The sequence below is a fragment of the Heteronotia binoei genome, chromosome 12 (genome assembly GCF_032191835.1).
Source record: "Heteronotia binoei isolate CCM8104 ecotype False Entrance Well chromosome 12, APGP_CSIRO_Hbin_v1, whole genome shotgun sequence".
Classification (NCBI taxonomy): Eukaryota; Metazoa; Chordata; class Lepidosauria; order Squamata; family Gekkonidae; genus Heteronotia; species Heteronotia binoei.
This window is the reverse complement of record NC_083234.1, coordinates 2,577,193-2,602,859: the sequence shown is the minus strand read 5'-3', so window position 1 is coordinate 2,602,859 and position 25,667 is coordinate 2,577,193. Positions and strand designations below refer to the sequence as shown.

The window sequence follows — 25,667 nt, the reverse complement described above, 5'->3', positions numbered from 1 at the left end:
TCAGGTTTTCAGGATGTAGGCTGCTCCTTGCATCTCCTCTATTTTACCTTGGTGAGCATTGGGTTCAGTGGGCAGAGCAAGTTCTTCATCGTAGTGGATCCCAACGACCTCCCACTGGGGCAACATCTCCTCCAGCAAGATCCGAACCAAACCTTTGTAGGGGACAGAGGGGAGGTTGGAGACGTCCAGGCATCTGAGGCTTTCCAGATGGTGAAGGCAACCCAGCCCCCTCTCGGTGATCCGGGGGCAGCCGCAAGGGACGGCTCTTCCAGCGTGTCCCCGAAGACGTGCAGCCGACTCAGGTACCAGTCGTCTATGCTGGGGCACCAGCTGAAATCGAGATGTTTCAGTGCTTTCAGGTGTACAAGGCAGCCCAGGCCATCGCAGCTGATGACTGAGTCGCTGAAGTCGATCGCTTCCAAGGGGACTCTTAGGTAACGTCCCAGTTCCACACGATATCACTTTAGATTAGGCTCTCAGTACCATTGTTTGCCCCTGGAACCTGACACCTCCTTTGAGCATCAGGGCAAAAGCAGCAGCAGCTGCCGTCTCGTTGCCAGAGTTTTCCTGGATTTTGAGCTAGTGATTGTTTTTTGCTTCCACCTTCCAACTTTTCAGCTTCGTGCCAAAATCAATGAAGGCTTCCAAGTCGTAGAAGTGGTTGTACAAATATGGAAGGATCCGTCCTTTCAGGAGGCTGGTGCCAGGGCCGGTTGAATGGCTGCTCTGCTGCCGGCAAGCATGCAGCGATGAGGGCAGATGTCTGCCATGCCAGAGCTGGACCAGACTTGCGTTATGGGATTTGTCTCGAGCAAATTTAAAATAGAATTTTTAAAATGGTGCAGAAAGCCAAGCCAGGTTAAATAGAACGGAAGCCGGCTAATAGCAGCAGCAGCGACGCACTTCCTGGGATGGGCAGCTCACTGTGGCTCTAAAAGAAAGGCAACAATGCCAGAGAGCTATTGAGAAGTTTTAAGTCCCACCAGCCCCCGCAAGGTCAAGCCTTCCCCCCTTCAACACCCTCTTGCCAAGAAAAATGGCAACATGTTTCCCCCCTCCCTTCCCCCCCCCCCCGGCCTTTACATCTCTAGCCTTTGCCAGATGCAGACCCAACCAGCGAGTTTTGGGGAGGGGGTTAAGGACACAAAGTGACCTCATGACAGGCTTGGGAGCAAACCAAAATGCTCTTTCATGATGTCACATTTGAGTTCCCCTTGACTGTGAAAACAAAAACCATTTTCGCACACTGCTCACCTCGGAGTCACATCCCTCTCCACTGCGCAGCGTCTGCTCGGATTTCCCACCATCTGCGCCGGAGGAGCAGGAAGAGCCGCGGCTTCTGCGTCACAAATGGAAACTGGGTTTTAGCGATTTGCACTTGTGACGCAGAAGCCGCAACTCTTCCTGCTCCTCCGGCGCAGATGGTGGGAAATCCGAGCAGACGCTGCGCAGTGGAGAGGGATGTGACTCCGAGGTGAGCAGTGTGCGAAAACGGTTAAAGTTGCTACTAAGGCTGAAAATCAGCATTTGTTATGTGGTCAGTGGAAGTTTTTATCCAGAGTGAACAACTTGCAGCCTCAAGCGTGAACACGTACGATCCTGTGTGGACAATTCCAGCCAGGAGCACCAGCTTACTACAAATCCTTGATTTCCGTATGTCCAAAATCCACCCCCCACACACACACACACACACACATACACACACACAACCCTCTGGTTGCCATTACTCTTTGTTGCAATGCTAGCAATCCCCAGTTTCTTCAGGCTTTTCTGCTTCACGGCATGCAGCTGCTGTCCCATCTACATCTGCAGGAACTTTGCTGCCCATTGTTGGGGTATTCTAAGATGCTTCCCTTGAGAAACCCTTGGTGGAAATGAGCGCACAGGGACCTGGACAAGATCAGGCACTTGATATGCAGCCCAGTATGACGTCTCGAGGCCCCACCGCTGGGGCTCTTACCAGCAGGCCAGCTGAAAACCAAGCCGCTGTTATTAGACTTAATAACCAGTTTCCAGATCATCCGCTCACTGGAGTTTGACAGGTGCTGTTAGTGTCAGCACCCACAGCCTAGTCAATTAAGGTGAGGAGAAGGGAAGCAGAGGGGTGGGCAGGGGCTATTCTGGAACACACCCGTCCATCCCTCCCTCCCTCCAACCACTGGAACAAAACACACAGGCAGCTTGACACTGCCAGCTTCCCCTCCTCAAACACCAGTCACCATGACAACCCCACTTCTCCCACATAGCTGGGCATGACAAGAGGATGCAGAGACACCTGGATGATCATGAGCTTCCCCACCCGCCAGACACGGAGCCTGTTCCTGGGGTGGGAAAGGCAAGGGGTTCCAGGCACACCCTTCAAGGACACCCCTGACTTCTCACGCATTACAGAATACTGCACGTGCTTGCTGTCTTAATGGTCCACAGTCAAGAGTGGAAATTCCACAGGAGACAGCCTCCCCTTTCTAAGCCAGTTGCAAACAGGTCGGCCAGGGCTTCGTTCAAACACCATGCGCTTCCCTCCCCTGCGTGCTCTAAGCTACCCCAGCTACTGAGTGGCCGGCCTGTCCACAGAACAAATGTCTACAAAGGGCTTTGCACCTCTCTGCAGTGATTTAGTTCAATTTAGGTGATTAGTGAAATTCAATGGGACAGAAACCACGGGAGATGGATTCTGGATCAAGCAGAAGTCTTCCCAGCATCTGGGAAGGAAAGGCAGGGATGCACTTTGGGCCTCTATTGCAAGCAAACTTTTGCTAGAACTTTCACAGGGAGTCCTTTGCTTAGGTGTGGGAATTGTGCTCCTAAGAAGTTGGGCATGAATATAAAGTCCTTCCTTCCTTCCTTCCTTCCTTCCTTCCTTCCTTCCTTCCTTCCTTCCTTCCTTCCTTCCTTCCTTCCTTCCTTCCTTCCTTCTTTCTTTCTTTCTTTCTTTCTTTCTTTCTTTCTTTCTTTCTTTCTTTCTTTCTTTCTTTCTTTCGTTTGATTTCCATCCCACACACCCCTGTTCAGCAGGGCTTGGTGGGGATACATCATAATAGTTAAAAATATAACTTTACAATATTAAAACCATCACTCTGCCTACAATAGAGTTCAATAAATTATTGCAGGTGGCCACCATCAAGGTGGGGGGTGGGTAGAACCACAAGAGGAAAGGCACTGCTCTTTATCGTCACTGTCCCTGGCCATATGCCTGGTGGAGCACCCAGTGAGTTTTCTGGATCAGGTATCAGGGTAGCCCTGGGTGGAGCAAGTTATAGTACTCCTGCCTAGAGCTGACCATTGCATGGATCCCTGTGGCTAGGCCTTGGTGGACAAGTAGGGAGCCAACAATCAAGCCTGGAGTAGATGAGGAAATGCCAGCCTAGATACTTTTGTGTGACCTGCCCCTCCATTGACAAGGAGGCATCTAGGACCACACCTAAACTCTTGGCCCTTGGTGCAGAGGTCAAAGGCCATCAAGAGCCAGGAGTTGGCCTCCCACAGTGGCCTCTCTTCAGCCCAGCTGGAGGACCTCCATTTTCGATGGATTCCATTTCAGCCGGCTCTGCTTCAACCATCTTACCACAGCCTCCAAGCCCCCGCCAGCATATCTGGGGCAGTTTCCAGCCAGCTACTCATCAGCAGATACAGTTGATTTCATAATGACTCTACTATTATGAGGGGAGTGCTTTGAATGCAAAGAGCTAGATGGGGGCTGCTCCTTTGGACTGGCCAGTTTATGGTACCAGGACATGGCGGCAGCCAGCAGATGCCCTGCCCTCTGCAACATAAATTCAGAGCATCACCCTGGTGTGGCAGGGCGGGAACAAAAGGCCACACAGCTGAGGCCTCTACTCTGTCTCTGGCAGGGGTCAGACAGAAACCTCAAGGGGCTTGGGGGTGATGCCGCTCCCCAGCATCTGCCGCCTGACTCGCCCTCCCTCCCCAGCAGAGCTCCCCCCAGGCCCACCAGCAGACGCCACGAACCTCTGGCGGTGACTTTCTCTGATTAGCAATCGCAGCAGCCCCCAGTCTCCAAAGGAGGAAGCAAAGAAACAAGCTTCATGCAGACAAGATGGGGCCGACCCTTCATCCGGGCTCTTGCTGCCTGTGGGTTTGTGTCACAGGCCACATCGGTGTTCATAGCACTCAAAGCAGATGACAATTATATTAAAAAACAGCCAAAGGGAAATTCATTACAGTAAGTAGCTATTGAAATAAATGAGAACAGCAGCCACTAAACTATGGGAATGTTTAGCAGCAATTTCAGTGGTAAAACCATAATATATAATAATTATAATAATAATCAAACCACCCCCTGGTGCCTGAGCACCAGCCCAATCTGGAGGGGGAGGGGAGGGGAGGGGAGGCCAGAGAAGTGACGCCATCACCAAGGAGGTCCCAGCCTCCACCTTCCTTCTGTCCATGCGCAGAGGCACCCAGAGAAAGAGAGTGAAAGTAGCTTCAGTTTTGTGCCAGTAATTTTTCTCCCGAGAGGCTCAAAGCAGGAAATCCTACTTCATGAGCTCCTGGCATTTAAGTTGTGTGCAAGCAATTTGGCTGTTGCATAAATCAGTGTGCTCCGGGGCCAACCTTCCTGAGCTAAGACAAAAATGTCTGAGCTGGAGGCTAAAGAACTGTGAGCCAGCTCACGTTAATTCACTAGAGGGAACACTGTCTGGCTCCCAATTTGCCAAGGAAGTGGTCTTTTGTGGTTCTAGGGCTGCCAGGTCCACCCGGGGGGAAGGGGACGGGGCTTCTAGATCCAGCTTGGGAAACTCCTGGAGATTTGGGGATGGAGCCTGAGGAGGACAGGGACCTCCTTTCCATGAAAGAGCACAGTTGGTGAAGTTGGCACATGGTGGCATGAACCACACAAGCATCACAGACAAGGCCCTGTCTGAAACCACCCCCAATGTGCAATGTCACAGAGTCCACCCTCCAAAGCAGCCATTTCCTCCAGGGAAACTGGCCTCCACAGTCTGAAGATCAGCTATAATTCCAGGGGATCTCCAGGTCCCACCTGAAGGTTGGCATCCCTTTTAAGGCTTCGTGAGCCTGCTTGACCACTACACTCATCTTTGGAGGCCCTGCTCTGAATGCCCCCTGCCTTCTTTAGAGATAGTCGGGGTATAGGGTTGCCAGCCTTCAGGTGGGGGTTGGAGATCTCCCAGAATTACAACCAAGCTCTGGACAACAAAGACCAGCTCCCCTGGATGAAGGTTAGAGGGTGGCCTGTGTGGTGTTATGTCTGCTGTGGTCCCTCCCCTCCGCAAACCCTCGTCTCCACAGGCTCCGCTCCCAAATCTCCAGGTTTCCCCAACCCAAAGTTGGCAACCCAGGAGAGGTGAGGCAGCCAGGCTGGGTGACTGTTGTCTGTTACTGTTACTGAATGGCCAGGGATACAATCATAAGGCCATCATGTTGTGCCTTCAACTGAGGCCCCTTAAAGGCATTCCACAGCCACTCCCTGGGGGAAAGACCCTCGAGTTCAGACACAGTGAAATCTTTCTGCACAACATAAAAGAGTTTCTAAGCCAGCCCTTCCACCTGCATATCTTTCTTCCAGAGGGAGGGAGGGAGGGAGACTGCAACCTCCCAAACAACTGGCTGTGTTTCTAAGAGAATACTTCATGACCATTGTCCTGACTGGCCGACACAGCTGGCCACATCTGGCTTGCCCTTTTCTGCACCTCCACCCCTTGTGTCAGATGCTTTCTCCACACATTTCGAAGGCTGGTCCCCTCTTTGCCCTCTGACTTCCTTCTGCAGATCCCAGGCATAGCGATAAAAGTCCGCTGGCAAAGAGCTGGCACCACACCGCCATCTGTTGCTTGCCTGATCAAGAGGCCTCCCTAGTCAGGAAACAGGGTTGCCAACTCTGAGGCTGGAAGATTCCTGGAGCTTTGGAAGTGCAGCCTGCAGAGGGAAAGGTTGGAGCAGAAGAGGGACCTCTATGGGTTCACCCTCTAAAGCAGTCCTTTTCTCCAGGGGAACAGATTTCTGTTATCTGGCAGGAAGCTGCAGTTGTGGGAGATCTCCAGGCCCGGGGCCCCATCTGGAGGCTGGCAAGCATATCAGAGAAACACCCCTCCCCCCTCCCCCAAAAGGGACTACAGCTTGCTGTTGTTTGGGGGCATAAGGCAGAGCACTCTGCTGCGAGAGACAGCCCCTCTCTGGGTCCCCTTTTTCCTTTTCTTGACACTGGAGCCAAAAGAGCCCCCAGCCATCCACTTTGCCCACCTCTCCCAGCCCGTCTCAGTCAGCCAAGAGGCATTTTTAAAAGCCACAAAGTCTGTAACTCAGGCAGTAGCAAAATATTGCTTTTTAGCCATAAATAAGCGGAAGTTTTTAACAAAGTAGAGCTGGTTAATAATGCCATTTTTAAGGTTTAACGTTGAATATGAATATGAGGATGCTTTTATGTAGTCAGAAATTATGGTCTGTGACTGTGAGATTTTGTATATTGTTATTGCTGGTCAATTGACCGTAATAAATTGGAACTGGAAAAGCCACAACAAAAGCAGGATGTGCAGCCCGCGGGAAGGCGGGGGGAGTCAACCGTCCGGTGCCTCCAGCGTCCCCAGCAAGCCACATGCTGGGGTCTACACTGAAGTTTGGGTTGCCAGCTCTGACTTGCCAGCTCTGACTTGCTGCACTGGATTGTTTCGTCTTAAAAATTGGCCACAAGTATAGCCACCTTCAAGAGGGGTTTAGATAAAAATATGGAGCACATGTCCATCAGTGGCTATTAGCCACAGTGTATGTGTGTATATAACATTTTTTGCCACTGTGTGACACAGAGTGTTGGCTATTAGCCACAGTGTATGTGTGTATATAACATTTTTTGCCACTGTGTGACACAGAGTGTTGGACTTGATGGGCCGTTGGCCTGATCCAACATGGCTTCTCTTATGTTCTTATGTTCTCTTATGTTCTTATGCCATGGGAAGGCCCTGGAGTCTAGGGATAGGTGACCCATTCTAGGCACAGCCCAGGTCTGCACTCAGCACAGAATTGGGCCCTGCTGCCTGCTGGGGCTCAGGCCCAGGGGCTGGACTGCTGAGGGTGTTCAGCTTGCCCAATGGCAATGGGCCCTGGAGGCCCCTGATGAAGTGGGGCCCCTGAAACATTAGGCAATATGTTAAAAATGTTAATGACCTTTTAGTAGCTTGAAAATATAATAGAAGTTCCAGTATTATTACTGTAATGCAACTAAGATTTATGTCATATTTAGGGTTGCCAGCCTCCAGGTGGGGCAGGGAACAAGGTACAAACCTTCGCAAAAAACCAGCCTCAAAAGAATATGTTACAAATGTTTATAAATGATACAAGTGTTTGTTGCCAAGATTTCTGAAGCTCTGCTCTATTGTAAAATGTATGATGGTTTTCCAAAGCTCGTAGAAGCTTGTTAGTGAAACGGGGGAGCAAGTACAGCCCTGTTGCGTTTCTTGTGCTCTGCTGCACTGGATTGTTTCGTCTTAAAAATCCATGAAGACGTCTTGGAGCACTGGACTCCCTAGAAGAACCTGCCTTTGCCGCAACTTGGACTCCTCTTCTCATCTTCTTGGCGTGAATTCGAGTGTGGTCTTTGTCTATTTCATTAGTTTCACTTTATATGATTTGTTTCTATATTCTGAGTTATTTATAAACATTTGTAATATATCCTTTTGAGGCTGGTTTTTCATGGAGGTTTGTACTTTGTTCCCTGCTCCATTTCCCCGTGATTCTCTCTTGGTTGCCAGCCTCCAGGTGGGGCCTGGGGATCTCCTGCTTTTACAACTGATCTCCAGCTGGCAGAGATCAGCTGTCCTGGAGAAAATGCAACCTGTATTTACATTTATATCTACTGCACACTGCCAGTAAAATGTACAATATATGTACACTGTAATTACTAAAAATATATATTCATTTTGCAAAAGTTTTAATTGTACCTTTTTCCACTTATGCATTTTTTGAAATTTTTATTTATTCCTTACAAAAATGAACTACATTTCTTATAGTTGTGTGTGAGCTCCCTATGTCTCCTGGCAACCAATATTTTTAGACCCAGTCCGCCACTGCTCAGGCCAACCTCACACTTCCTCCTCCCCACCCCAAATCTTAAGGAGAGCATTCCACAGGCATGGCCACCTTTAAGGCCCATCCACTGCGTGGATTGCTTGTGCAGGTCCCATTCATTCTGACAAGGTTCCTGCAAGGAAACTTACACACACACACACACGGATTCTGCCCCCTGCATCTGACTCACTCCACCATTCACAATGCAAATATTGATGCTTCTGGATCAGAAGCCCAGAGGAGAAGCTAAAGAGCCTGGATGGTTATGAAATTCGCGGGCTGAACAGGAGTCCGAGAGGGGCAAATGAGCGGTGTGCAGCGGATGGGCTCGAAAGCAGGCTTCCCGGTGTAACCTTGGAGACAGGAAGGAAATCAAGCGCAAAAAACTGCAGCAGAAGGAGCAGGCAAAACATTGACAGACAATGAGAAAAACAAATTGAGAGGCTGTGAGGGAGAGAGTCTGAAACCCTCGGAAGATGCAAGGAAGGTACAGAAATCCCAGAAACAGAAGCCAAGAAGAAGGTGCAGAGGTGGAGCTGCAGAGCGGGGCTGGCAGGGCACCCCAGGAATGGAATCTAAAGATGCTGGAAGGACCACAAAGTAATTCTGGTGGGAAGCAAAGGAGAAGGGTCAGCTGGCCTTGAGGCAGTAGCTGGACAGCACCCAGAAGAAGGAGAAGGAGAGAGGGATGGACAGGAGGAAGAGGGATGCAGACAGAGGAACAGGCCTTCAGGCAGGGGCAATCAAGGTTAGGCTGGGCTGGGCTTGGCCAGGACACTGAGGCCCGGCCCAAGCCAGGGCAGGGCGGAGGTATTTGTGAAGTTCCTGCATTGTCTGGGGGGTTGGACTAGATGACCCTGAAGGTACTCCTCTAAGCTGTGGGACCTTGTGAGCAAAAATTCTACTTTGTGAGCTACTGGCATTAAAGTTGAGCTGCTGCATACATTAGTTTTGCCCTGGGGCCATTTTTCCTGAGCTAGGACAAAAATATGTGAGCTGGAGGCTAAAAAAGAAATGAGCTAACTCACACTAACTCAGCTTAGAAGAAATATGCTTCCAGCTCTATGATTCTGTGATTCTCAAGATGGTTTGGTGGCCCAGGAGGAAAGGCAGCCCCTCCCACTCATTATACCCAGCTGAGGTCCTTCCCCAGGCTCCACCCCCTCCCAGGCAGGAATTTCCTAACCTGGAGTTGGCAACCATATCTTCCTACTGCTGGGCTCTTGGGCAGCTCCCATTCCCTTGTTCTGCAAGTAGTCCCAGCTGCCCATCTCCCAAGCTGCCCCTTGAAGGGCATCCAAGCTCTGCCACCTCATGTTGCCCATTGGGCAGAGGCAGGCTGGTGCTGCTTCCTCCACCACCAGGCTCTCTGTCTTGCTAAGCTCTGCCCCTGCATGGGACAACCTCAGCTGTGCTGTCAGACATGTGACATCCCCAAAGAAAGCTATTTCCTCCCAAGGAAATCTTTCACCCTCTGTGTCCCTTCTGTGCCACCCTCCTTGCTCCTTTTCTTCCTGTTTTCATCCCACATGAAGATGCTGTCAAGCGTTTCAGGAGAGGCCTGTGCAATCTGTTCTGCAGATCTCTACATCTCATTGGTTGTCAATGTATTACTGGCATTCCCCCTCAAAAAGGCTTTTTTTTAAAAAATGATACTTGGCAAGAAAGCCAGTAAGATTTAAGAAGTTGCTTAATTGAGAGTGAACCTGGAACCAAGTCAAGGAGAGACGCAGGCAGGCCTGAGACTGGCCAGCAAATTTAGCAGCAGGTGCTGCAGTCCAGTGGAGCGATATTCAACCGAACCCCCCTGACCAGTTGAACAACCAAGGCCTGGTCCCCAGTAAACATTCCAGGAGCATTCCTCAGCTTCTGTCAGAGAGCCCTTGCCAAACTACAGTTCCCAGGACCTTACAGCGAAAATAACTGAGCTTCACGGCTTGTTGAACATCTTCATTTTCAGCATGAAGCTAGATCCAGGCGGGCACTGCCGTGTCGGTCTGCAGCAGCAGAACAAAGTCTGAGTCCAGTGGCAACTTTAAGACCAACAAAGTTTAATTGTAGGCTTTTGTTTGTGCATGCTTCTACCCAGGATAAACCTGCATTGGTCCTCAGGGTGCCTGACTGGACTCCAATTGTGCTTCATTTCCAACCATTCGCCTGGAGTTCTCCCCAGTCCCCTCCTCAATCATGAGCAGAGGGGAAGGGGCTCTGCCTGCCTCCGCCTTCAAATGAGCCCCTACCCCAAAGGACTTCCTCTCAGTCCCAACCAGGCCCACATTTCTGGAGAGGCAGCAAAGTTAAAGCAAGATGCTGCCCAGCAATCCACAATTAGCTCTTGCTCTTAATTACCCACATTAGTGATGAGCTCATCAACTTAATCTAATTAGTCTGCCAGCGCTCCATTGCCAATCCCTTTTCTTTAAATAATCTGCTGTGTAAGGCTATTTATCCCTTTGGATAAAACCTTCCTTGTTTACATGACCTGCCAAGAAAGCTAACAGAGCGGGCAATGATTGCGGGGGGGGGGGGGGGGCGGAGGCAGGCAGATGCTGACAGGTGTCCGTAGGGGGGCACTGCTCTTGTCTTCCCGATAACACTGCATCCCTGACACCAGGTTTTTGATATTGGATTTATATCACGCCCTATACTCTGAATCTCAGAGCAGTTCACAATCTCCTTTACCTTCCCCCTCCCCCACAACAGACACCCTCTGAGGTGTGTGGGGCTGAGGGAGCTCTTACAGCAGCTGCCCTTTCAAGGACAACTCCCACGAGAGCTATGGCTGACCCAAGGCCATGCTAGCAGGTGCAAGTGGAGGAGTGGGGAATCAAACCCAGTTCTCCCAGATAAGAATCTGCACACTTAACCACTACACCAAACTTGCTTTCTGGGAGAGGGCAAAGAGCCTTTCCTAATGGAGCCTACTGTGCTCTGATTTGCTGGGTCTTCTTGAGAATGTGGTTTGGGATTCTATGATCCTGGATCATGCTTTGGGGTCATCACTGTCTTCCTGGTTCTACATTGCTCTTGAAAAAGCCACCAATGGACCCAGCGGATCTGGCCAATTACCACCCAGGTTCAAATTTACTGTTTCTGGGTAAGGTCATTGAGAGAGCTGTAGCTGAACAACTTCAGGGCTTCCTGGAGGACCGTTCAAGGCACCTCTCTTCCCCTTCTTGCCCCCTGGGGTCTTCCTTCCCCCCCCCCCTTAACAAAGAGTCCAGAAATCTGGGTCAAAAGAATTTTAAGAGGACACCATCAAGGTTTATAAGCTGTTATTTTAATTGATTTTACTAAGGGCTTTTTTGTATCAGGAACTCCTTTGCATATTAGGCCACACACCCCTGATGTAGCCAATCCTCCTGGAGATTGCAGTAGGCCCAGAACGAAGAGCCCTGTAAGCTCTTGGAGGATTGGCAATGGCTACATCAGGGTGGGGTTGCCTAAGAGGAAAAGGAGTTCCTGCTACAAAAAAGCCCTAACTTTACTGATTTTTACATGTCTATATTTAATATTGTTGTACATTTTCCAGAGCCTGACACTAGCCAGGAGGGGGCAATTCATTAAGATGAATGAATGAATGGATGGATGGATGGATGGATGGATGGATGGATGGATGGATGGATGGATGGATGGATGGATGAATGAATGATACATATTTTTGAACTTGCAGATTTAGGCTTTGCTATCCCAAGAGGTATCCCTTTTCTCTCACAAGAGGTCCCAAATCACTTCCCTTTCAAAAAACCCCACCTGAGATCCTATCTTTTGACCAGCAGATCCATTGTTCCTGCATTCACCACCCCTGGGATTTCTCTGCCATCATCCTGGCTTCTGAGGGCTCCTTTGTGGACCCCACTGGAGCCATTCCTCAGCCACATTTTAAGAGAGCCCCCGTCGGCCATCACGCCCCACCAAGCTTGACTCCTGAGCGCACCTGAGCTGCCGATGAGATGAGGAGCCTTCCTCCCTTGAAGTCATGCAAACCTCCCTCCCAGACCCTCTGCCCACTCAAGGAAATGGTCTCCTTTGGTCAGGGCCTCCTCAACGGAACAGGTTTCTTCTAAGTGTGCTGGATCTTCCCTAACAGACTGATCAGCTCCCCACCCCACCACAAAGAAGAAAGGAAGGTAGAGAGGTGGAGCTACTCCGCGAGGTCCCCATCTTCTGAGGACATCAGGCAAGAAGCGAGCTCCAGAGGCCCTCTCGGTTTATGAAGTCCTTGGAGTGGACGGACCCTCCTCGTCCTGCGGTTCCAGGAATGTCCCAGCTTGCAGGAATCAATGCAATCCCCCTAAAAGCTCATAACTCAGAGGTAATTATAAGAAGCATCAATTACCCGACAATGTGGATTCCATGAATTCAATTAATTTGCATAGTGATCGATTCAGCCGGGTCCTCTTCAGGCTCCCTGGAGAAAGTCGGGACATTGTTCTGCACGCGATTGATTTTACAATGTAAAAACCAGCCACACTCTCCTCTTATTCAGCGCTGCTCATTCAGCCATATTAACTTTCAGATCATTTATTTTTGTATGTCTTTCAACTCTGTTTGTTGCTATCACGCAGATGCAGAGTATTACATTGTAGAGAATAATTGAATCAATACACAGTCATGGTACTTTGGGTCTCCCAGGCTGCTGGCAAGAGGTTGCGATGAAGCTGAGAGAAGGTTTTTTCTAACCTTTCCAGTTATTAAAACGCTTGTCTGGCTCCATATTAACTTGCGGGGCTGTGCGTTTGTTATTGTTTCACCTGGCCTTGGAGGGGGAGAGGCAGGTGCGCGGATGGGGGGTGTCTTTCTTTCTGCAGCTGACAAGGCTGCTTCTCTGGCATCCGCAGCCCTTCCCCACGGCACACGCTGCAGCATCTCCCAGCAAGGCTGCAGAAAATCTGGCACAACGGGCCCAGGGCCAGGCGGAGGGAGCAGCTGCAATGGAGGGGCTGTTGCTGAAAGCAGGTGGAGGCCAAAGGACAGGAGGGACATCTCTGCAACGCTGCTCTCCTCCTTGGACAGTTTGGCACGTGCAACTTGTAGGGGAAATCTTCTGCATGCATACAGAATCTTTTGGTGTGGCTTTTCTACGTGGATTTTTTGCCTCCATCAGGTCTGGCCTCATACTGCTTCTGTTTATCCCGATTTCTGGGTGTATTTTTGTGCCTTTAGTTTGCACTTCATTTTTCCCTGTCCCCCCCCACCACCCGCCAGTTCTTTTGAGACACTGTTTACATGACCACTCCCACCCACCTCCAGCCCTCTGTTTGATGAGCAGACAGGAGACGTAGTCAGACCAGGCCCTCTCCTCCCCTGTCAATAAGTGGTTTCATTTTTTATCTTTAAATGACACCAAAATATTGATATATCGAAGAAGTAGTTTTTATATCCTGCTTTTCTCTACCTTATTTATTTATTTTATCAAATTTATATCCCGCCCTCCCCCGACAGGCTCAGGGCGGCTAACAACAGTTTAAAAACATTAGCAAACATATTAAAATTAGAGAACCAGTTTGGTGTAGTGGTTAATAATAATAATAATAATAATAATAATAATAATAATAATAATTTATTTTTATATCCCGCCCTCCCCGCCAGGCAGGCTCAGGGCGGCTAACAGACATGGGAGTCCCATGATTCACATAAAACAACATGAGCAATTCAAACAGATCAATTACAAATAAGTTATTTAAAATAGGTAAAATATATAAAATAGGTGCTAAAATGCTGTAATCATAATGTACACAAGACGGCTAGATGTCCGCTCGTTGGGTTAATCAGGTTCTATCCCGAAAGCCAGCTGGAAAAGAAATGTTTTGCAAGCCCTGCGGAATTGGTTCAGGTCCCGCAGGGCTCGCACCATCTCTGGAAGGTCGTTCCACCAACGAGGGGCTATCACCGAGAAGGCCTGCTCCCAGTAGCCTTCAAACTAACTTCTCTTGGCCCAGGGATTGTTAGTAAGTTCTGAGAACTAGACCTCAGTGCTCTCTGGGGCACATATGGGGAGAGGCGGTCCTTTAGGTAGGCAGGTCCTCGGCCATATAGGGCTTTAAAGGTGATAACCAGCACCTTATAGCGAACACGGTATACAACCGGCAGCCAATGCAGATTCCGCAGCCCAGGCCGCGCAGGCTCCCACCGTGGTAGTCCCTCCAGCAGCCTGGCCGCCGCGTTCTGGACTACCTGAAGTCTCCGTGTTCGGTACAAGGGCAGCCCCATGTAGAGGGCATTGCAGTAGTCTAACCTCGAAGTGACCGTTGCGTGGATCACAGTTGCTAGGTCGGTGCGCTCCAAGAAGGGAGCCAACTGCCTCGCCCTCTTAAGATGGAAGAAGGCGGATCTAGCAGTGGCGGCCACCTGGGCCTCCATTGATAAGGAGGACTCCAGTAGCACTCCCAGGCTCTTGACTTTGCGCACTGGTACCAGTGGCGCACCGTCAAAGGCCGGTAAAGTAATCTCCCCTCCTGGTCCGCCGCGGCCCACGCAAAGGACCTCAGTCTTCGCCGGATTCAACTTCAGCCCGCTCAGCCTGAGCCAGTCAGCCACGGCTTGTAATGCCCGGTCCAAATTTGTGGGGACATCACCAGCCCGGTCGCCCATCAGTAGATAGAGCTGGGTGTCATCCGCATATTGATGACAGCCCAGCCCGTACCTCCGTGCAATCTGGGCAAGGGGGCGCATAAAGATGTTAAACAGCATCGGGGAGAGAACTGCTCCCTGAGGCACTCCACAATGAAGTGGGTACCTCTGAGATAGCGCGGACTCTTAACTGGAAGAACCGGGTTTGATTCCCCACTCCTCCACTTGCACCTGCTGGAATGGCCTTGGGTCAGCCAGAGCTCTCTTATCTGGGAGAACCGGGTTTGATTCCCCACTCCTCCACTTGCACCTGCTGGAATGGCCTTGGGTCAGCCAGAGCTCTCTTATCTGGGAGAACCGGGTTGGATTCCCCACTCCTCCACTTGCACCTGCTGGAATGGCCTCGGGTCAGCCTCAGCTCTGGCAGAGCTTGTCCTTGAAAGGGCAGCTGCTGTGAGAGCCCTCTCATCCCCACCCACCTCACAGGGTGTCAGTTGTGGGGGGAGAAGATAAAGGAGATTATAAGCCGCTCTGAGTCTCCGATTCAGAGAGATGGGCAGGGTATAAATCTGCAATTCTTCTTCAATCTATAACAACATTTCCATATATATTATGGAGATTCAGAACTGCTTACGATCACCTTCCCCTTTCTTCCCCCACAACAGGCACCTTGTGAGGTAGGAGCACCTGAGAGAGTTCTGGGAGAACCGTGACGGGCCCAAGCAGGCTTCATGGGGAGGCGTGGGGCATCAAACCCGGTTCTCCAGATTAGTGTCTGCCAATGATAACCATTGCACCACACTGGCCAAGCATGTTCTTTGAATTCCCAACTTTCATTTTTTTTTAAAGGAAAGTCTCCAGCTCTTCCCTCACAGAGATATAAAGAGAAATGCATCTCCCTCTAAGGGCAGGCAGATAGGGTGGATGCCTTCAGCTCAAATGCCTGGGCTTCCCATACCCGGGTGACAAGGTCAGCAATGCCATGAGGGAATCTACAACTCAGAGACATTCCCTTGTGCTTTAGAGTGTCAAGGAATGATAAAAGTCTAGTCTGGCATAAGATCATGTTGCTTTTGTCTATTCTAGACAGACCTAGCGATGACTGCACAAGATGTTTGAGAAGACGCTGCATATATTCTGGAAAGCTTTAAGCCGTTCCTCCTCCTGGTAGTCGTTGTGTGGGGGAACTGTTCTGTGAGCCCTCCAGAACTGGTTTCTGCTCCCCCTCAAGGCCTGGGTGGGAGCCCTGGGTGCCATGGAGGGGTCTTGTTCTTAAAGCTGGTTTGTTTGTTGGGTTGTGAGGGGGTCAGGCGAATGGGCCCCTGGTTAGCTACAGACCTGCTCTGGAGGGAGCTCAGTGGACAGAAAGATGCCTCATCCACCCACTGCCCGTTCTCCAGTTATCAGGGGCCACTGCAGAGAAGCTGGGGGAAAGACAGGCCGTGGTTTGGACTCTGAGGGGCAGCTACATCAGCGGGGGAGGAGGAAAAGGCTAAAAGCAAACCCTCCGTTTTTGCTCATGTTGCTGCAGAGGAGACTTTGGACATTTGTAATAATTTTGGGTTTGCAGAAGGCGAGAGTATAAAACTGCAATTAATACTGGACAAGTGTGAAGAATATTGCATACCAAACATTTAAATAACATTTTTGAAAGGAGTCAGTTTCTTCCACAAATGCGAACATCAGACCAGACTACGGATCAGTAGGTGACTGAATGAAGAAGAGACAATAAAAACCAGGTCTTTGGTGATTAGAAAGAGTCTCTGATAAAAGACAGAGCAGTCCGTGGTGCCAGAGAAGATGTCCTTGGAGAACAGCTGCTACATGAGGGGAATTATGCTCAGACAAGTTCTTCATATTTCCAGGGCCTCAGAGGCGGTGAAGACATAGGCCAAAGATCAGAACTCAGCTGAAGGTGCCTTCCATGCTCTGAATGCAAAGGAGCAAAGAGCCAGGCAGAAACAGAAATACTTCTCTTGCAAGCAACTACTATTGGGGGAAATGGAAACAAAACAAGCTTGCAAAACCTGTGGAATCCAGCATGCTTCTCAGTGTTGCTATAACTGGGTGAACATAACTATTTTGATGGAGCTGTGGGTTGATATCGTAGAAGCAAGGAGCCTGTCCAGTGTGCCTGGAACTTGTGCCTAAGACCCAAGCCATTCTGGGAACAGAATTAGAAAAGTTCCTCACTCGTGTCAAGACTGGGATCAGCAATATCAGCTGTGCAGCCCCCTGCACAATGCTGGAAATTCACAAATACCTTTCTCCCATACGCACCCTCAGTCACCCCTGCTCCATGCCCAGAAGATGGCAAAATTTTTAAAAAAAACCTCCAGGATCTCTGGCAAAACTGGCCTGGAGAAAAATTGCTTCCTTCCCCCAATGCGGTGGTCAGCATTTCCATGGACATGCAAGGGCCACGAGAACTAAGCACTGATGCAACCCTTCATGCTCTCCTTCTCATAATGTAAGTTCACAGAATCAGCAATGCTGTCAGATGGCCATTTAGCCTCTATTTAAAAACCTCCAGGCAAGGAGAGCCCACCATCTCCGGAGGAAGCCTGTTCCACCAAGGAACCACTCTGTCAGGAAGCTCTTCCTAATGTTGAGCCAGAAACTCTTCTGATTTAATTTCAACCCTGTTGGTTCTGATGTGGCCCTTTAGGGCAACAGAAAACAGCTCTGCACCATCCTCAATATGACAGCCCTTCAAGTACTTGAAGATGGTGATCCTATCACCTCTCAATCATCTCCCCAGCAAGCCAAACATGCCCAGCTCCTTCAACCTTTCCTCATAGGACTTGGTCTCCAGACCCCTCACCATCTTTGTTATCCTCCTCTGGACACTTTCCAGCTTGTCTAAATCCTTCTCAAATTGCAGTGCCAAAAACTGAACACAAAAACTCTAGGTGAGGTCTAACCAGAGCACAGCAAAGCGATACCATCAGTTCTCATGACCTGGACACTATACTTGACGGTCTTCTTGGAGGTGTTGGCAGTTGGTAGTAACAGAAAACCGCTCAAAACTATGTATATTTAATATCTTATTTGGATGACTAAGGTTTCCACCCTTGCCATGTGTTATCAGATCTTCCCCCAGAAGTCTATCATAAAACCTTACACTTCCTCTTCTAACCTTTCAGTGGTATGGACACTTGCATGGGCGGCATGGGTGGTTTAAGGTATAATAAAAAAAGAGCAGGACCAACAACTTCAGGAAACCCTAAATCCTAGGAGAACCGCACATATTAACTGGAAGAAGAGGGGATGTATTTCTGGTGCTACAGAACTGACCTTGGTAGAGATACTTTGTTTTGAAAAGAGTGAATCCAGCTTTTTAAAAAGTACTGGCAGGGCTTTTTTCCGGAAAAAGAGGTTCTGGAACTCTGAAGATGGAAATGAAGGAGAAACACGCAGGTGCCCCTTATGAAGTTTTAAACATTTTTTGAGAATTTTGTTTCCATGACGAGGTTCTGGAACTGCCAGGAAAGAAGCCCTTGGCACCAAGGCCACAGCCAAAGACAGATGTCCAGGGTTTTGGGAAGGGATGGTGGATTCTCTTGGAGAAATTATCTGGAATTCATCTACAAGATCAGTAACTTTGCAGAGACTTGAAGAATGAAGGGTGCTGAGATGCAGAGCAGGAGGAATTCTGGGAAATCTTCAAGCAACACCTGATGCAACAGCCAATGCTAGAAGTTCTACATCCCAAACAGACCCATCAACATTTCAGCAGATGCCACACAAACGGATGTCGTTTACTAGAAAGCAAAATCCCCCAGAGCAGTGGAAGAGAGCAGTCTGGGCTGCCTGCAGCCACCAGTTCCTTCCGTGGGCTGGCGAAACCGGAGCCCAGGGCCCCAACTGCCCCACTCAGCCACTCTGGCCACTTCTGCGGTGTCAGAACCCCCAAGACCAGGCCCGTAGCCAGAAAATTCCAGTTGAGGGGGCCCATGGAAAAAGTTTGGGGCAGAGGGGCCCCCTCTCTGGCAGCCCCCGCTCTCTCCACCGCCACTTTTCTGGCAGCCCTGCTCCCCTCCCCTCCGCGCCACACCTCCCCCTCCCTCCCTCCCAACTCGCTCACCAGCCCGGCACAACAGTGAAGAGCAGCTCCTGCGGCTCTTTCAAGGCCAGCACTGGATCTACATGTTTTTTGAGGGGGGGGGGCAAAATTAAAAAATGACACCCACCCCCTTTGGGGCCATTGTGTCTTATGGTCCCATAGAATACAATGGACTCCATGTCCAATTTGGCGCCCCCCCTCCTCTGCCCCCCCTAAATCTGGCCCTGTTCAAGGCACACTCCACCCCCACTGATCACGTGATTGGGGGGGAAGCTGCACCGAGGCCGGCAGTTCCTACGCCAGCTTTCCAGCACACTCAGGACGTTCAGTGCTGGGAGGAAGGGAGGGAGGGGGAGGTGCCCACAGAGTGGAGATCAGAGCCGCCCAAAAAGTGGTGGCAGAGAGAGCGGGGGCCGGGGAAAGGAGGGGCCATAACAGTCCAGGGGGGTTGGGTGGGGGGCTGTGCCCCACATGCCCCCCAGTGGCTACGGCCTGCCCAGTACTGGCACTGAGAAAGCACCCTACGACAGTTGTGCATTTCAAAGAGCGGCCCTTTGGGCTGGCAGGACCTCCCCTACCAGTGACAAAAGGGTTAACACAGAGGGTTCCAGCACCAGGATATTTGGGGCGTGGAGTCTGAGGAAGGCAGGGTCTCGGGAGGGGAGGGGCTTCCTGGGCTACAATGCCACAGAGCCCACCTTCCAACGTGACTCCTTCCACAAGGAGAACTGATCTCTGTCCCTTGGAGATCAGTTGGAATCCCAGGGGATCTCCAGCCACTAGCTGGAGGTTGGTAACCCTAGTTTACAAGGCAGGAATGTCTAAAACAGAAACAAAAAACAGAAAATGGCTTTTGTTTCTCAGGCCGATTTCGCACTAGAGCTTTAATCCTGATTTAACTTTGTCCCCAAACTGACTTTCTACACTAAAACCATAGAATCATAGAGTCATAAAGTTGGTTTCTCTGACTCTATGATTCTAGTGTAGAAAGTCAGTTTGGGGATAGAGTTAAACCAGGATTAAAGCTCTAGTGCGAAATCGGCCTCACTCTCATTTGCTGCCAGCCAGACAACAATAGATCCAGGGGGGCAGCCGTGTTGGCCTCAAGCAACAGAACAAAGCACCTTTAAGACCAACAACAGTTGTATTGAGAATGTCAGCTTTCATGTGCATGCACATTTCATCACACAAAGAGCACATGCTCTCGAAAGAGCCAGTTTCGTGTAGTGGTTAAGTGTGTGGACTCTTATCTGGGTTTGATTCCCCACGCCTCCACTTGCAGCTGCTGGAATGGCCCTGGGTCAGCCATAGCTCTGGCAGAGGTTGTCCTTGAAAGGGCAGCTGTTGGGAGAGCCCTCTCCAGCCCCACCCACCTCACAGGGTGTCTGTTGTGGGGGAGGAAGGTAAAGGAGATTGTGAGCCGCTCTGAGACTCTTCGGAGTGGAGGGCGGGATATAAATCCAATATCTTCTTCTTCGAAAGCTGACATTCTCAATAAAACTTGGTTGGCCTTAAAGGTGCTCCTAAGGGCACTACAATGTTTGGCATCTGCAAACAAAGGACACTTGTTGCTAAAATGTGACATTTGCAGCAAGATGAGAGGGGGAGGGGCAGCTGGGGCAAACGCTTCCGGTCGCCTCTCTGTGCTCCTTGCCTTGGGGCCAAGAGGCAGAAGGGTTCCCTCTCTGAGAGGCCAGAAGCCCTGCCCAGCCCAGAGGGGCTCTGCTGCAGGCCAGGCACATGGTGCTGGGCGGAGACGAACCACAGGCTGGGCCTTCCTCCTGCCAGGGAAGACCGGCCCTTCCTGGTCAGGAGCAAGCTGAGTCCAGCTCCAGCAGTGTAAGCAGCCCACAGCTGGGTTGCCAACACCCAGCTGGTGGCTGGAAACCTCCCACTATTACACCTGATCTCCAGGTGACAGAGACAGCCGCTTTGTTAGGTGGGCTTTGTGGCATTCTGCCCCACTGAAGCCCCTCCCCATCCTCCTCTGGCTCCACCCCCCAAACCTCCAGGTATTTCCCAAGCTGGAGCTGGCAACCCAACCAGAGGCCCAGCCAGCAAGAGCCAGAAGGGGGAGCCTCTGCCCCTTGCGGGGCTCTCTGTCCCTCCGGGCTACCCGCAGGAAGAGGCGAGGGGAAGCCTTAGCGAGAGCCGTTTCTCCTCCGGTCCCCTCCCCGCCCCCCGGGCGATGAGCCAGCTAAATCGCGGCGCGCCTGTTTCCTTCCGATAACCGGTTCCCGACGAGCCCCCTAATTGCCCCCGGAGTCTCGCGGCAGCCGCACCGAGTAGGTCATTTACAGAAACGTACACACGACTAAATAAAAATCCATTTTCCAAGCGGCAATTCTATTCTTATCAGAGGGCTGCAAGAGGGCTGCGCGCGGGCCCTGCTAATGGAAGCTCTGATGTTTGTTGGAGGGGCCTCGAAGCAGCGCCACAAAGGCAGCCGCCGCGCCCCCGCCCCCGCCGCAGAGGCCGCCGCGCCAGCACCCCAGCGGGCACGACAGGCCTCCCTCCGCCAGCAGAGGGCGCCCAGGGGCGGGGCCTCTGCTCGGCATGCCCCGGGCCGCGGGTTCAATCCCCGGCAGCTCCACTTAAAAGGGCCAGGCTGCAGCTGGTGGCGGGGAAGGCCTGTGCTTGAGACCCCGGAGAGAGAGCTGCTGCCACTCTGAGTAGACAAGGCTGCCCTCGTCAGGCCGACTGTCGGAGTCACTATAAGGGGGCTTCGTGTGAAGGACGCAACCTAGAGAACCTCTTGCCCGGATTGGGCGGGTGGGGGCGGGGAGGGCGGCGGCGGTGAGTCTGGGTGGGTCTTTCTTATGCAGCAGCCCCGCCAGACATCCTGTCTTTTTTGTTTCATTTGGCATCTTCCCCTCCTCCCCGCCCCGCCCCTCCCGTAACGGTTTTCAGGCCTCCTCTGGTATATGCATTGTGCAGGGGGTGGTTGGACTAGATGACCCTGGAGGTCCCTTCCAACTCTATGGTTCTATGTTGGTTATGGGGATTATTTTCTCACTTTAAGGCTGCGATCACACACACACTAAATAATGCACTTTACAACTGGATTTTACTGTGTGAACTTGCAAAACCCAGTTGGAAAGGGTATTGAAAGTGCATTATTTAGTGTGTGTGACCACAGCCTAAGCGTTGTTTTTAATTGTTCAAATGTTTTTGTGTGTACCCACCCTGGGGAGTCTGATCAGACAGAAAGGCAAGATAAAAATGTTCTAAATAAATAAAATAAATCCTACTTTGAAACATGAAGGAAAAAGCTTCCTGAATAATAGCCAGAGTCCGATAAGACCTTAAAGACTAACAAAATATGCTTTCAGGAGTCAGGGACTCACTTCTTCACTGGCTCCCAATTCTCCTGGACTCCTGCTCTTTTCTTCAGCTACAGACAGAGGGATGCAGTGACCCCTCCTGCTCTGCCTTCCTGGATAAGAGAAACATCTCTCCCCTTTCCCCACCTGGATCCCATGGCATTTGCTCTGCCCCTTATCCAGCTGCTGGGCTCAGTGTCAGTTTTTCATTCTGTTTCTGATTTTCAAATATTATCTTTTGCTCTCTCTTCTAATCTTGTTTTCAAGTTTGCCATTTGGAGAGAATTTCTGCTGAAATGGGAGCCTGTATATTGTAAATAAAACATGAAATAAACATTTCAACAGCATAATAAATACATTAAAAATATTATGATTGCTTTTCTACAAAAGTGCACTACCATCATAAAGGAAAAACAACTTCACAGACAAATCATCAATGAAATGGAAAATGGCAATAGTGCAGGAGCAAGATTTAGACACAAACTTTGTAATCGGAAATATTTTGACGCTTAAACTTTACAAATAGTAATAATAATTTTTAATTTATATCCCGCGCTCCCCGCCGAAGCAGGCTCAGGGCGGCTCACATAGCATAAATACAGCATTACAATAATAAATAATAAAACAGATAAAATCCCAATTTACAGTTATTACTCGGTTAAGCATTAAGAGATCAATAAAACGAAAGAAGGCTCTGGCATCTCTTTTGGGAGGCTTCAGTTCAATATCCCAGCTGCATTTTAGGTAAAAATGTTATGTTGCCTGGTGATGGTTACACATGAGAGAGCGTGGGTACTTGTGTGACACTCCAGAGCTCACTCCATAGCCAGGCCCAGCCCTAGGGGGTTTTTCACCCCAGGCCGAACCCCACACCTCCGCCCCCCCCCAAGCAGTATACTCGCGTGCATGAAGCACACGCACACCCCAAAGAACGCAATTGCCCCGATGACGTCACCGCCATGCCCCCCCCTGACTTCGCCGAGATTTCCTGAGGCTTGGGAGGCCTCGGCGAAGTCCGGAAGGCAGCGGGCACGCTCAGAGCCAGGCTCTGAGCATGCTTGCTGCCACGGCGCCCGATTTCACCGAGGCCTCCCGAGCCACAGGAACCCTCGGCAAAGTCCAAAGGGCAGCGGGCATGTGGCATGAGGAGAGGGTGGCCAGATAGTGCCCCAAGTGGCCGCCTACTTAGCCTACTGCCATGCACAGGCCTTGTCCATACCTCACAAAAGCAAATCATGGGGAGCAGTCCAGGTCTGTACATCACTGAACTTGCCATTGCCAAAATCAGCCACTCCGGGTGGATCCCACATGACAAACAAAGAGCTCAGGTAGAGTTGCCTCTCCTGGAGATTTGGGGGTGGAGCCTAGGAGGGTGGTGTTTGGGGAGGGGAGAGACCTCGAGCATGCCCTCCAGGGGAGCTGCCTTCTGTTGTCTGGTGATCAGTTGGAATTCTGGCAGATCTCCAGGCCCCACCTGGAGGCTGGCACCCTTAGGCTTCAGCCATCCCAACTCCTATGCTCCTAGTCACACACATAGTATTTCAAACGGCGACACCCATTTTTTAACTGCTTTGGCGCATCTTCAGCAATATCCTGCAGCAAATCAAGCGACTCCCTTCTTGGGATGTTTTCAATCTGTTTTATGTTGATTTTAATTAAAGAATTTGAAACTGAACAAACAGTTCCAAGCAGGTGGCCACACAAGTGTGAAATAAGCAAACTGTTTTATCTGACACAAAAGTCCGATGGTAAATTTCTTAAATTAATCTGTGCCTTTGAAAAGTAGCTGATTCCGACCAAGATGCAAAGCAGTTGACGGGGGGGGGGGGGTGGCCATCCTAAGGTCTGCCCCTGAAGAAGGCTGAGTGAGCCCACTAGCAGTCACAAGGATCAGTATAAACCCCAGCCAGGATACCCATCTCTCAGGTGGGAGGGATCGCTGGCCTCTAGTCAGACACAGCGAGGACTCACACAGAAAGGGCACCATGTACAACAAATGGGCATTTTGAACACACAGGCAAGGAGGTGCACTAGAGGAAAGCTGCAGAGGGGTGGGGTGAGCAGACAGAGCCACTGTTGTTCTCAGTCCCTCTGTTTGGAGGAAAACTCCAACCCTTTCATTGTTCTTTCATTTTCCTATTAGTCTGAAGAAGTTGGCGGAAATACAGCAGATGGTTATATTCAGCAACATGAGTAATAACCCCAATGAGATCACAAAAGTGTGTCCTTGCTAACTGTGTTTATTCTGGCTGCTTTGAAAGAGTTTGTGTGTGTGTTCACTTTCATTTAGTGGAAGTTTAGCTGCTGGGGGACAAGGAAATGAAGACTGTATTCAGGGGAACTGCACTGCGGTATTTTTATTTATTTTAGGGAATGGGAAAGTTTCCTAGCTCCACTCCAACATGCCAGTGTCACTCCCAAAACATAGATCTAAGGTGCTTTCAAAGAGATTCTGCACTCCACAGCCAGTTGCCTGCCCAGTGCAGGGAAGGCCCAGAGAGCATGTGCTCCTGTAGAGCTGAGTAAGCTCTCACTGCAAAGTTCCCACCACCCACCAAAGGATCCTCAAGCCAGGAGTCAGTGAAAGAGTTCCCAGCCCAGTGATTTGGGCTGTAAAGAAGATGGGGCTGGCTTAATCTGGAAAATTGACTGAGAATCTCCCATCTGGCAAATGGGGGGGGGGGGGGCTGTGTGGCTCAGCTCTGCTCAGCCCTGCAGACGCTGCCTCCACTTTGGCAAGGTGGCATTTCTCTGCAAGCAAGAAGCCTCTTTCTGCATTAACCTTGAGGATCCAAAGACAGTGAAGACCTTTTATCTCAGCCACAGACTTTGCATACTGATCAGCCACCAGAGAAGAGAAGCCCCAAGGCCCATAAGCCTTTCTTCTGGCAGCTCCGCCCTGAAGAGGGGGAAGCAACCCAGAGCCTGTTCCTCCCCAGGATCTCCCCCCTCTGCCTCTTGCAAAAACCTTATCAGCCTCTCTCTGCTACCCCCACTTCGTTACCCAGAAAAATCTGCAGAAACGATGACAATCTGAGAGAGGAAAACACCCCGATGACCCAGAGGTCATCCCAGGCCTGGGGGAGGAGGAGGGTAGCTGGAGCAGGGACATCTCCCCCCCCCCTTCCTAATCTGAAGCCTCACTGCCTTGGAGGAATGCAACAAGATCCCTGGCCCATTCATCTTCAAGATGGGCCACTCTGCCAAAATTATTCGCTAAAAATCTGCTTAGGAAGAGTTGGCTTTCCCGTTGCACATGACACTTTTGAAATACTCAGAAGCTCGGTATCTGCTTCCAGCCTACCTGCCAGCATTTGGAAATCCAGAAGATGGACGCTGGGCAGAAATGTGAAAAAAAACCAACCACTTCTGCTGTTGTGACTTCTGCTCCAGCCAAGCATCTCTGGCCGAGTTTGTAGACCCAGGAGAACCACACAAGCGCTGCGGCTGGCCCAGCCCTCTGGCTACAGGGCCTCCTGGACCCCAGATTCGCTGTCTGGGAAGGTTCTGAAGGAGCTGGACCTGGCCGGCTTGTCACACAGCAGGGGACCTGGAAGGGCCTTCTACTAGCTGCCACCGCTCTGGTGAGGGTCTGTATGGGAGGGTCCCGGAGCAGCCACCCAATCCCCGTATCTTCCTTTTTAGCAGACCTTTTAACCGTG

At 50.6% G+C, this 25,667-nt stretch overlaps 1 pseudogene; it reads right to left on the bottom strand.

Annotated features, from left to right (window-relative positions):
- On the bottom strand, positions 1 to 23,149 carry LOC132580667 (distal membrane-arm assembly complex protein 2-like; annotated as a pseudogene).
- Positions 23,150 to 25,667: the final 2,518 nt, after the last annotated feature.